General features: G+C 38.9%; 1 pseudogene; it reads left to right on the forward strand.

Annotated features, from left to right (window-relative positions):
* Window positions 1-9,558: 9,558 nt before the first annotated feature.
* Window positions 9,559-10,298, forward strand: LOC147466025 (uncharacterized; annotated as a pseudogene).
* The last annotated feature ends 1,414 nt before the right edge of the window (window positions 10,299-11,712 follow it).

Raw genomic sequence — 11,712 nt, forward strand, 5'->3', positions numbered from 1 at the left:
TTTGTTGGGTAACCCCCCAGATTCTATAGCACTTGAAGTTTCCCCCCCAAAAGTTGTCATGCTTATTGCATGGACCTGTAGAGAAATAAGAAAAGCTCCAATCTTTGTGGATCTGTCCTTTCTCTTCTTCTTCTGAAAAACTTCTGAACTGATCCTTTGAAAGAGTAGGTTGGCTCAACCTATCTTTCGTCTACCTTCAACAACATGAAGAAGTGCATAATTTTCTTTAGACATATACTCAAGTTTGACCAAAATACATACCTTCTCCAAATACCACTTGATTTGCTAAAATCTGAAAGGGTTCTTTAGCTTGCTCACTAGGTAGTAGCCTCTGTCACCTTGAGCTTGCCCAAACTCTGATTCCATCAGAGCATGTGAAGCCCTACCAATAGAGTTATGTTATCTTCTTCCAAATGTAGCTGAAACACTAAAGAGAATTATTATTCTTCCAATTCTTCTAGGGCAACATAGCATATTGAAGGAGACCTATCCTCTTGAGCTGCTATTACCTTAAAATCTTACTCGTGAGGCATGTCAAAGATCAATAGGACCAGTTTCCATGGTGTGTGGTGACTCTTCAAGAGGTGTAGACAACTCTTCATCAATTAGTAGATCCACAATAGCAATGGCCTGAGCAGTATGCAAAGCTTTCCTTGCTGACCTTCTTGTCCCCATAGCACCTTGCTCATCAATATTTTGAGAAGGTATAGCAGAAAAGACATCAATGGTGAGAAGTTTTTTAGACATGGCTACACAGAGAAGCAAAACACAGAAGGTGAAAAAAAGGAAATGCGTGAAAGGTGATTGTAAAATGACTTGTGGTAAAATGACCTCGGAGTAACGCTTAAATTCAAAGTTTGAAATCACCCGATATGACTCTTCACCACTAATCATGTAAATCCCCACAAAATTTTCCGCATGCTTTAAATCATCATTATTCTTACTCTTGAAATGAGGGTTCCCACCCACAAAAGGTTTCAGTCTAAAACCATTGACTGCTTTAGGGAATATTCTGCCTTCAGAGTCTTTCAGTAAAAATGTTGAATCCCCTATCTCTTTTGCAATTTGAAAAGGACCCAAATACCTCAGTTTGAGTTTTCTTGGCCTCTTGCCAAGTCTGCTATTATACATCAGGACCCAATCTCCTTCTGAAAATGATTTGTATTTGACATTCTTGTTTACCCAAGCCTGTCTTCTCCTTTGAATAGCTTGAATTACATAAGCAGCCTGAATTTTTCTTTCTTCTAGTTTCAATAATTGCTCCTGTCTACAAACTGATGACTCATCTCCTCGCAATTTATATGCAATTCTTAAACTAGGAGCAACAAATTCCATTATAAAAATTTCTTCCAAACCATACACCATCTTGAATGGTGTCATCCTCGTACTTACTTTGAATGTTGTCCTGAATGCCCACAATGCTGAATCTAATTTTGTATCCCAGTCTTTCTTGTTCTCTGAAACAATTCTTCTCAAAATTCTTACCAGGCTTTTGTTAGTGGATTTTGCCTGACCATTAGCCTGTGGATAGTAGACTATGGACTTCTTATGGATAACCAGGTGATATTTAGTAAGCTTCCTGATTACTTTATTGATAAAGTGTCCTTGATCTGAAAACAATTCCACTGGACATCCAAACCTAGTCATTATAATTTTGTAAAGAAATTTAGCCACACTTTGTGCCTTGTTGTCTTTCATGTCGTGTGCTTCTACCCACTTGGTACAATAGTCTATTGCCAAAAGAATATATTTGTTCTCCGTAAACTTTGATGTTGGCTTCACAGGGCCCACAAAATCTAACCCCCATTTTTGAAAAGGTTCAAGTGGTAAAACAGGTTGTAAAGGCATCCTATCAGCATTCAAGGGTCTGTCATCCCTTTGAAATAGGTTCAAGTGGTAAAACAGGTTGTAAAGGCATCCTATCAGCATTCAAGGGTCTGTCATCCCTTTGATATGTCAAACATGTCTTTAAAAACTGATGGGAATCTTTAAAAACCGATGGCCACCACAAACCTGCTTGTAAGATTTTCTTTGTTGCTGTGATATCCCCTTTTTTGCATAAGGTAATTCGTAGATTGCCTGAGTGGGAACTTCACCTATAGCCAATCTGCTCAAATAATCTACAATAATCCGTTCCTGACCTGGTTTGTGAATTATTGAATAATCAAATTCCTGCATCAATAGAACCCATCTAGCCCGTCTTTCTGAAAAATAGTTTCCACCTTTTGGGGATCAATTGCAATGCCCTCTTGATTGATTCGGTGGACACCCTAACAAATTTGGGCTCTTTTTCCTCTCCCAAATTCATATCTTCCAAATCATCTTCTCTGACCCTTGAACTTTTTGACATTTGTTCCTCAAACATTCTCTCTGCATGCTTTATTGCTTCTACTATTTCCTACTCCTCTTGGTACTTTTTAGTAATAATTGTTTTACCTGAAACATTTCTACTTTTTGTCCATTTTATGTCAAGTGAATGTACCTGATTATGCACTGCATCTGCAATCTTTTGCACATCTACTTCAAAAATGGGAATGATTGTTTCATTCCTTTGAAGGAATTCTTCTTACTCATCTTATTCAATAGCTTCTCTCATGTTGATGCCTTTTGCAGACTAGGGTCTAAAACATGGTGGGATAGTTTTCCTAGGAATCATCTGCATTCTGTTTAATAACAATGGTGTCTGCACCCAAAGTTGTTTAACTTTGGCTGCCCTTAACCATGGTCTTCTTAGGATCATTTGATAGGAACATGTTGTTTCTTCCAATCTTATAACCAAAAAATTCACAACAAAGATTAATCCTGCAATGTTGATAGTTTGATTCCTCAAAATTCCCAAACGTTGCACTCTTCTTTGATCTTCCATCTTCACTTAAAAGGTGCGGGTTCCCATTTGGTTAAGTTTAGTTTCTTACAAACTGATTCAGGAAGGATGTTTACTCTTGATCCTCCATCCACCAACACATTTGACAAATATACTTTCCCAATGGAATATTGATTATTACTGGAACCTTGTAGTCCACATCTACTAATGCTACATCTCCAGAATCTATATGTGCCAAATGGATGTGACTCATTTCCTCCTTTTGTTGCAAATCCTTTTCTCTAACTTGATTTTTCAGTTTCCTAAGGAATACCCGGCTGAAGTCAGGAACCAGTTTCAATAGTTGTCCCACCTTCATTGAAATAGGGGAATCCATCAATGCTTCAAAAAGATCATCTGATAGCCCCTTAGCACGAGACTAAATGAATTATCTATCTTCAGCTAATACTGTAATTCTTCAGAATCTGATTGTTGATTGCCCATATTCTCCCAGATTTTTTGCACTGAACCTGTTAGCCAAAAATAAGATGATTCTGATTGGATTGGATTTCCTTTAAACCTCTGTTGATTTTATCCAAAGCTTTCCAATTAATAGGATCCTTAGGATCTTTCCCCTGTTCCTTTTCCTATGGTGGCAACTTCCCTTTTGACCTAGCAATAAGTAAACTCACGCTTCCAACAATTTCTCCAACACTTCTTCAATTTCAATGCATTGGGAACAATCACACTAAGAAGAATGTAAAGAATAAGTGTATGAATTTGTGAATTTTTCCCCTGTTTCCTCAGTAAACTATTTTGTAGTCAGTTTCTACTTGTTGACTGCCCTGTTTTTCTACTGAGGTATCAATTTCTTCCAAAAAGACTACATTAACTTGAGTCGGTGGTTTCATTCTTCCATCATTAGAAGAACCAGTGCTTGCATTTGGAGAGTTGAAGTTCACAATTGGTATCCCTCTCTCATTCCTATGCTTACAACAAAGCTCACAACAAGGTCCTTGCCTATGCCCCATTGTACCACAATAAGTACATGGTTGCATTGGATTGCTAAAATCTTGGCACATTTTGCCAATCCCTTGTTGAAATGGCCTTGGTTGATTTGAAATCTGAAATCTACCCCTGAAGGGTTGTGGTGCAACCACATTTGCACCTGATTCCATTTGGGCCAAAATATGTGCTGGCCTTCTTCCCTGAAAGTTACTGTTATAGTAGCAATTATCATAATCATGTCCAGGTCTTTGACATACCTGAGAAAATGGTGATTTGGCAGGACTTGAAAATGATTATGGTTGCATCTCCTTCAATTTTTCCAAAATCTGTTTACTGATGTTATTTGGCTCCTTAGCTTCAGACTTACCATTCTTGGCTTTGCCTTTTCTTTTTTGTTTCTTGGTCTTTGATTCTTTCTTTTTGGATTTCTTCTTCTTCCTCTTGGCACTCCATGTGCCCTCTTCATGATCCTCAGAATCTTTCTCTTGATGATCAATATCCGAATCTGATTCTTCATCATCATCTGAATCTAAATCCTCTTCCTCTTCCTCTGATTCTTGCTTGGATTTCTTCTTCTTACTTTTATTTTGTTCATTGGTTTCTCTCATCTCTCATGGCTGCATCCACTATATTTCCAGAATTTTGAGGCTGGGTAAGAGGAGCATGACCTGCTATTGCACTTTTCAATTCGTTCCTCAGACCTCGACAAAAGTAGTCACCCAATTGTTGCCAAGAGGGTCTTTGATTGTCTTGCAACCTGTTCATCAAGTTTCTAAACTGCTGGGCATAATCCTCTACCAACAAATCTTTTTGCTTAATTTTTTTGATTTTCTTCAAAACACCTTCAGGGGTTTTCTCTACTCTGAATCTGGCCAAAAATTTGATTTTTAAATTATCATAATCAAGGAATGTAGCAGTACCATATTGCATGAACCAGGACTTGGATTTTCCCTGCAATGTTGTTGGAAAATGCTTCTTCTTGATAGCGTTATCATAAAGTACATCATACTCACTAGCATACCATCTTGTCTCAAACTGTCCCACATGACTGTCAGCATCCTGGGATCATTTCCCACTAAATTTTGTTGCCCCCACTTTAGGGTCGAGTGGTTGTTGTGCCATAATGGGTACTTGTTGAATTTTTGACCTCCCAAAGTATGAAACTTCAACAATGGTAAAGGTGGTGGTGTAGGAAACTGCAGTTGCCTGATGGACTGCCTGAATGCCTGGATGACCCATTCAGGAGTTAGGTTTCTTCCCAGCCCTATTGGCCTAGGTGAAGAAATTTCCCTTGCTTCCTGTTGTTGATCTCCACTTGTGTTGCTGGACTCTCTAGATCCCGTCCCTTCAAGAATTGGTGGCAAACCTGTAACTGCTCCTACTTCAGAAATCTCTTACCTTCTATTCTTTGAATTTGAGATTCCAACCATAAATCCCATCTTCTTCTCTAAAACCTGGTGCCATAGGATATTTTTGATGGTTGATTCTTTGAATCACTCTCATACACGTGTCCTTCCACTTGTGATTTCAAGAAAATTTTGAGTTGCCTACTACTTGAACAATTAGTTAAACTGATTGGACCATTCGATAAACCAAATGGAAGTAATAGTGCCTGTAATACTGAAACACCTTTGAAGCAATTTGGAGTTTTAAGTCACCGAATAGTTTTGGAAAATGGTCTTGAAGGAAAATAAGGTTGTATTCTTCCCGTTCCTCTTCCTCTGACTTCCAGTTGGAGAAAGCTTTCAAGAAATCTTCGGTTTCAACCCCCATATGCCCCAACTAAATCCCATTGCCCATGTTGGCTTGAGCAAAGTTCTCTCCATAATCAACAAGATCACTAAGTGTTATTGAGGCATTAGGGGTTGACGAATTGCACTAAATTACCAAATAGAGCTTCACAGTACTTCAACATAGAATTGACACATGATTCAATATCTCTTCAATATATGCAGTAAGGAATCAAGGAACAGAACATGAACTAAATACAGAAAAGAGACAAAAACAGATTTCTCCAAAGCTCTTCATCCTTCTCATTCCTTCTTCTTCATCTCGTTACAAGGGGCGCAAGATAACTTACATTCAAAATCGAAGAGGTATAATCCATTTAACTTACAAAAGACTGAAACTAAAGGCTAAGGTTCTAACAACACTTAACTAAAAATATATCTAAGGTTAACAACACACACGCACGCACGCACGCACGCACAACACACACACACGCACACACGCGCACACGCGCGCGCACACACACACACACACACACACACACACACACACACACACACACACACACACACACACACACACACACACACACACACACACACACACACACACACACACACACACACACACACACTTGGCTAGTTCTGGCATGTTGCTATTTCCTTGATATATTTTGCTGGGACTGGTTGCCGAGGGTGCCCTTGGTGTATAACCAGCTTGAATTCACTAGATAAAAAGTCTTTTAGTAAGTGGTACCTTAATTTAAGTGGTGTGGACGCATTGCCTTGCTATATTCTTGGTATAATTGGCTAGGTTTGGAAACCTTGGGTGAATAATGGATTGAAGTCAATGAATAAATCTAAAAGGATACTAGAGAGGGAGTCATGATCATTTGGCGGGTTCCTGGCTCAGCAAACACTGTCATTTTTTGCTTAACCTCACAATGGCTCCCTCCTAACTGGGTGGTCTGTGCTACTGCACCACTAAGTGCTCTCTCTCTCTCTCTCTCTCTCTCTCTCTCTCTCTCTCTCTCTCTCTCTCTCTCTCTCTCTCTCTCTCTCTCTCTCTCTCTCTCTCTCTCTCTCTTCCCTTTTCCCCCCCTCTCTGTACCAGGCGGTGTTGCTGTTTACCTCTACCTCTTGATGATGGACCAGCCTTACTGTGTTGGAGGAATGTGGCCACTAGCTCCATATGCTCTCTCTCTCTCTCTCTCTCTCTCTCTTTGTGTGTGTGTGTGTGTGTGTACTTGGCGGCACAGCTGCACCATTCCCCTCTTGAAGCTGGGCCCACCCTACGACTGTAAAGGAAGGTGCTACTGCTCCAAACCCTAAAAAAAGGTAAGCTTTACATGCTCACTTAACATTGGTGGTGCGTGTGTATTTGGTGTAGTAGTGTATACATTAGGACTATCTATGGCTTTACCTACAAAGGGGTAGTGTTGGATATATGGCAAAGGGCAAGGATAAGCAGGCCATTGTGATGCTTGCCGCCATAACTCAATCTTAGGTGACCTTTGGCATTAAAATGGATTGCTGTCAAAACTGTTTGATGAGTTGTGATTCACTTGTTGGTATTCCTCATGCATATGCCGAATGGCAACTTATGCTAAACCGTTTTGTATTTATTGCACTGGTTGTTATTTACTCACCTTGTGAGTAAGGATTTGATTTTAAATGTCTTATCATATGCATGTGTATGAGCACCCTTTTGGTGTCTGTAGCTTTTTGTTATAACTTCCTTCCGAGTTTAGGGATGTCCGTCAATACATTTCTACGGCTTGTCATAAGCATGTAAAAACATCGAAAGGTTTTATCTTCTTTCAAAAACTGGATAATTGTGATGATGGCTGAATATGGTTATGGTTATGATGAGTTGTGGAATATGGTAAATATGGCTGCTCATGAGGCTGTATGTGGTTTGTCATAGGTATGTAAATATAGCATTGGAAGGTGGTATTCTCTTTCATTTACTAGATAATTGTTGCAGTGATTGTGGGTTTCTTTTTAATAAAAAGGGGGGCAATGAACGGTGTTCTTCTCAAAATACCTGGTGAATGACCCTATATGGTGGGGCGGATATACTTGGGGGTGTAAGACAACGGCCTGTAATTCCTATAAAGCTATCGTGGTGGTGTATTCTATTGTTGAGCCTGTTGGTTAGTTATCAAGCTTACCTCTCTTACCATTTTAGTGATTATGTATTTAAAATTTTGGCAGGATTGCTCTATTGGCTGAGTATGGTTGGTTGGGAACATGGTTATGATTGAAGGTGGCCATTTATGGCTCTGAATATGGGTATGATAGGTTGGGGTATATGGTTGTATATGGGCTGATTCTTGTGGCCATAAGTGGTGCTTATTGCATCATTCATATGGACCTTGGCGGAACACGTTCCTGGCTTTTGGAACATATAAGGATATATGGAATAACACATCTATATGGACTACGATTTAGGGTATTAGTACTCATACATATTACCTTACATTTGGATTTTGACTCTGACTTAGGGGGTGTAAGACTTACTTTACAGGTGACTCCAAAGTATAGATTGATTGCACATATGTGTACTATCATTGACGTAGAAAAAATAGTGGCCATTAATGCTAAACTCTGTAAAGTCAAGAAAGATGTATATGTGGCCCACTTTGAGGCTAAAATGCCTCATATCTTTACAAATTAAGAAACTTATAAAGACAAAACTTATAAGACAATAGTCGACTTTGATAACAAAAAGTAAGTGTGTATACTATAGAATGTAAAAATGAAAGATTCATACAGATGTATTGAAATAATCATATAGTTAGGACTATTACATAAAGATATGAACCACATATGTCTAAATTGCTGTTGGTAAACACGGTTATTACAGGCAGACAACTAGGATGAGCATCACTCGGGACATGTTTAAGCTACAACAGATTTGGGACAAGCTTATTGCTGCACATAGTAGGCAAAAGAAAACCAAGCCAATAGAAATTAGGGACCCTATCTCCAAACCATGTAAACCCATAAAATCTTTCAAAGACCATAATAGACTCTACTTACATAAACGAGCTAAAGAAAACATAATCTATGTATAGGAGTATGGTTGGGGTTTGGGATGTGACAACTATAACAAGCAGTGGGGATTGCTTGGATAGTTGTCATCCATTTTAGTACAAATTGGTTAATTGTACTTGTGGTTGATTGGTAGGTAAAGATCCCCACTCTCATCTTATAGGAGTTCCGGCTAAAACTCCTACTTATCATGTATCAAAGTATTTTGTAATGGATTGGTTTTGTATCAAGAAAGTCTCTAGTTTCTTTTAAGAAATTATTTTTTACACAATAAGTTGAAAAACAGTATTTAAGTCTCTCAATATATGATTCTGAATGATGGGATTTTGAATTCAAACACACACAAATTTTCCCAGTATACCTTTGGTCGGGTATCCATCATATACTGAGAAAACTTAGTACTGATATGGCAATAATTTAAACACTTATGTTATGCTTAACACACACACACACACACACACACACACACACACACACACACACACACACACACACACACACACACACACACACACACACACACACACACAAATATGTCTCTTCAACTCCCCATTCTCGCAGTCCCATAGGCAGGCCTCCCAACATCCATCAACTTTGCTTGCTAGTGGTGCCACATGGCATGCCTGAATTTGAATCTCCTAAATAGAGTATAATAGATATAGATAGAATAGAATAGAAAAGTAAAGAGTAAAAAATTGGTTGGTAATTGTAATATAGATGGTAAAGATAGAACAAAGGAATGCTAGCCCAAGGGAATGCCATGGAGAAGGAGAGGGAGAGGTGCTCGATTTTTTGTTTGCCTGTGGAGTTGCTCCCTGTTATCTTTAGTCAACTGCGTGTGGATAAAGTTTTCAGCTAGGACGTGTGTGCAAGCTATGGAATATCGTCGTTTTATCTGCCTCCACAAGCCCTTCACTGTGGTCCCATATTTCTCGCGGTTCTCCTCCCATACCATGGATCATCATGTACATCGTCTTTAGCTCCATTGTGGCCCTTGATCTTTCATCCCATCACTAGCTCATCATCCCCATCCCCCGTCCGCCCTAGTGCCTCCCAACATGCACCTTCTCCTATATTGCCCTTGTGGCTCCTTTCGCCTTGCCACCTCCTGTGCGGGTCTCCTCTACTTTATCTCCACATGCCTTGAGGCCTCGCGTAGTGTCTTGCAACATCTCTTTGTATGTAACCCTATTACCAAGGCTTGCAAGGCCCTTGCTGAGCTATGGCTAAGAAGGTAACCGTTTGTGCATACAATGTATCTAAATGACTTGCGTGATCATTATTTGATCTTTGTCATTGCAGAGCTAGCAGAAAATTGTGTCGGTGATGAAAGAGATGACAACAATGGTGAGGTAGATGCATTTAGCAATGATGGTGATAGTGATGGTGATAATGATGATGCATATGCACATCGCAATGGTGACAAAGACAATGATGCTAGCTCTGATTCTTCATCTTTTGTTGTTGGAGCATATTACAGCTCTTCAAAATATTACTCACCCTCTTCTGCTCATTGAAGCTTGCTTCTTGGCCCAAGGAAGATATGGTCACCATATACATCAACTCCTAGCAGCAGTTAATGGAAAATGTGTAGATATTGAACCAAATTGTTCTGTCTTTAAATGAACCCAGAATGGTCTAATATGTGCAATGTGTCTCAGCGTGCAGGATTCTTAGAAGGGGGCTACTGGTTGAGCACATGAGTATGCAGTTGTTTTGAAGTTCCACATGAGTATGCAACACACATACATCACTAGGAGAACACAGAGTATTGTCTCCACACAACTGCAAGCGTCTGCGAAAAGCACATGATACATGTTGCAAAAGGAATTTTTTCAAAATGATATGCATTTGTTTCTTAATGAAGATGATGTATGGAGAAATTGGATCAATGTTATGAGGTTGTGTGCACGTAGCTAGTTTTACCAAATAGGAAGGGAAGAGATCAGTCAAACAGGTGAAAAACTGAGTCAAACTATGAAGGGTGGATAAATTCAATAGGCACATGGAGAAATCACATTGGGGCCAACATTGTTCAGGTGTATTTCAAGGCTAGAGTGAAGTCATTACTCTATAGAAAGTGATGCTTGATAGGAACATTTTTCTTATGGAGAGGAAACACTTTCTAGAGAGTGGATAAGGAGAAAATGGCTTGGGAACATTTGAAGATACACCAAGTGAACAAACAAGCAATGTCTGCCTTCTTCTATGATCTCACAAGGGAAAGAATAATAGGGAAAGAGATGTGCACTCAATATAAACCGACACATTAAAAATACAATCAATCCCTTCTCTTTCCACACGTGTGATCACCTTACTCAATCACATTCATAAAAGAACTATGGAGTCTGTTCCTTGGAAAATCAAGGGAGTTGGCTATGATATTAGGAAGATTATAGTGGTTTATAGTCAAGAGCTCATAGCATTCTAGCTTGTAGTCTTAGATCTCTGTAAGATCCCCAAATTTTGGGTCTCTTTTAAAAATAAGAAAAATAGATTCCAATGTTCGTTTTGTCAGATTTTGATTTAAGATGCTTGATTGGCAGTATTTTAATGTTCTAAAATAAAAAGCAAGGTCGTTTTCATGTTTTGGTAGGTCAAACGAACATTTGGTTCATTTTTAAGAAAATTCACTATTTTTAGTTTTTCATGCTTTTTATGCTTTTTTGTAAAAAGCAAAGCCGGATCCTTAACCTGCAAGTTCAGGGGAAGCTTTGGTTCAATTTTATAAAAATCTGCTTTTTGAGCGCTTTTCACGCTATTTTTAGATTTTCATGAATTTAGTGCTTTTTAGTGAAAAGGGAGTCCGTTTTCTTATTCCAGTGGACAAGGGAAACCCGTGGTTCAATTTTAGATTTTTTTTTGGTTGCTTTTTACGCTATTTTTAGCTTTTCGTGGTTTTCGGCGCTTTTGAAAGCAAACATACTTTTTAGGATGAGCTAAGCATAAAAATATTAATTTTAGTCTCCATTGGATTTAAAAATGACCACCCGAAGAAAAACGAGATTAAAGGAGGTTTTTATGAGAATTATTTTTATAAAAAATAGTACCGTAAATATGTCGGTGCAGTACGAGAAAGTTATAATTCTGTCGGGGGCTCACGGTGCGGCATAGTCT

This window comes from Adiantum capillus-veneris, chromosome 1 (assembly GCF_014529385.1).
Source record: "Adiantum capillus-veneris isolate H3 chromosome 1, ASM1452938v2, whole genome shotgun sequence".
NCBI classification, from domain to species: Eukaryota; Viridiplantae; Streptophyta; class Polypodiopsida; order Polypodiales; family Pteridaceae; genus Adiantum; species Adiantum capillus-veneris.